Source organism: Gracilinanus agilis, chromosome 1, assembly GCF_016433145.1.
Source record: "Gracilinanus agilis isolate LMUSP501 chromosome 1, AgileGrace, whole genome shotgun sequence".
Lineage (NCBI taxonomy): Eukaryota > Metazoa > Chordata > Mammalia > Didelphimorphia > Didelphidae > Gracilinanus > Gracilinanus agilis.
The window spans coordinates 342,335,215-342,337,083 of NC_058130.1; positions in this window are offsets into that span (position 1 = coordinate 342,335,215).

Below are 1,869 nucleotides of genomic sequence, written 5' to 3' on the forward strand. Positions count from 1 at the left end.
ATTGAAAAATTCATAATTTTCCAGTAAAATATGACTCAATAACATTTTCAAAACTTAACTATAATAGGTGGAGACATATATATGAGAACTGAACAATAAATCCTTTAACTAAATATTTGGAGAATAGAGTATGATGGTTCCCTGAATTTTAGGTTAACTAAAAGATAACAGAAAAGCTTTGCTGAAAATCACTCTATATGTATTAGCTACTTTTCTTGTCATAAATAATAACAAAAATAATAAAAGTTTGCATTTATATAGTATTTTACATTCAAAATCTTTGTAAAGTAAATTGTACAAGTGCCCTTATCCTCATTTTCTCGATGAGAAAACTGAGGCCCAGGGAGGATAAATTTCTTGCTCTATGGTACCATTGCTAATTAGCAATGGAGTCAAGACAGAACAATCCCAGAACTCTTGAATTTTAGAGATGCCATGGCTTAATACATCCTAAACTCCAAGTTGCATGGTACCTTGCATTCCTCATGGCACCTAGTATTTGGGGGACAATCCTATCCAAATGGAGGGGGGAAAGAGAGAGAGAGAGAGAGAAATCATAGTAAGTCAGTGATGGGCAGCCTTTTGAGCTTGGTGTGTCAAAATTAGCCAAAAATCTGAGCATAACTCGGGTGGTGTGTCACTTCGAGAAAAAACACAACATAATTTCATGATATTTATAGTTTAAATAACAAAAATGCATAATTGTACTATATAACTATTTAATAAACCAAAATAGGTAAACTAATATAGGTAGAATTGTCATCTATAGTGCACAGAGTGTCTACACTACACTACAGCAAATGTTTCATTCTCAGCATGTGGCCCCATACTTCTCTGTATGCAGCCACATGTGGCCGTGTGTCATCAAAATGGCAACACGTGTCAGTGCTAACATGTGTGTCATAGGTTTGCCATCACTGTAGTAAGTTAAAGGAAGTCTGCAGCAGTGAACCAAACAAGTCATTTAAGGGCAACAATGGAGAATCCTCCAGAGCAGGGGTCGGCAACCTTTTTGGCCATGAGATCCATAAACGCCACATTTTTTAAAATGTAATTTAGTGAGAACTGTACAGTGCTCACAGTGGGAGCTCCCGTAACAGTGCCTGAAAAAAAAATGACTTTATGGCTCCTGCAGAAAGAGCCATCTCTGGCCCTCAAAAGAGCCAGATATGGCTCGAGAGCCATACGTTGCTGACCCCTGCTCTAGTGGATCTGCTCCAATATGGTTGGGTTTTATTTTTTTTTAACCCTTTCTGCCAGTATCAGTTCCAAGACAGAAGAAGGGCTAGGCAATTGGGGTTAAGTGACTTGTTCAGAGTCATACAGCTAGAAAGTATCTGAGGTCAAATTTGAATCCAGGACCTTTCTGACTCTGGACCTTATTCTCTATCCGCTGAGTCACCTAGTTGACCCTCAACAAGCATTTACTAAGTGCCTGTTCTGTGCCAGGCACTGTTCTAAATTCTGAGCTTACAAAGAAAGACAATTAAATAGTCCCTACTTTCAAGGAGCTCACAATCTAATAAGGGAGACAAAACGCAAACAACTATATACAGAGACAGCTAGGTGTCTCTATAGTGCACAGAATGCTGGGCCTGGAGTCAGGGAGGCATCTTCCTGGGTTCAAATGTGGCCTCAGACACTTACTAGTTGCGTGACCCTGAGCAAGTCATGTAACCCTATTTGTCTCAGTTTCCTCATCTATAAAATGACTGGAGAAGGAAATAGCAAACCACTCCAGTGTCTTTGCCAAGAAAATTCCAAATGGAGTCATGAAGAGCCAGACAAGATAGAAACAACTGAACAATAACAACTATATTCAGATTATATATATATATATATATATATATATATATATATATATATATA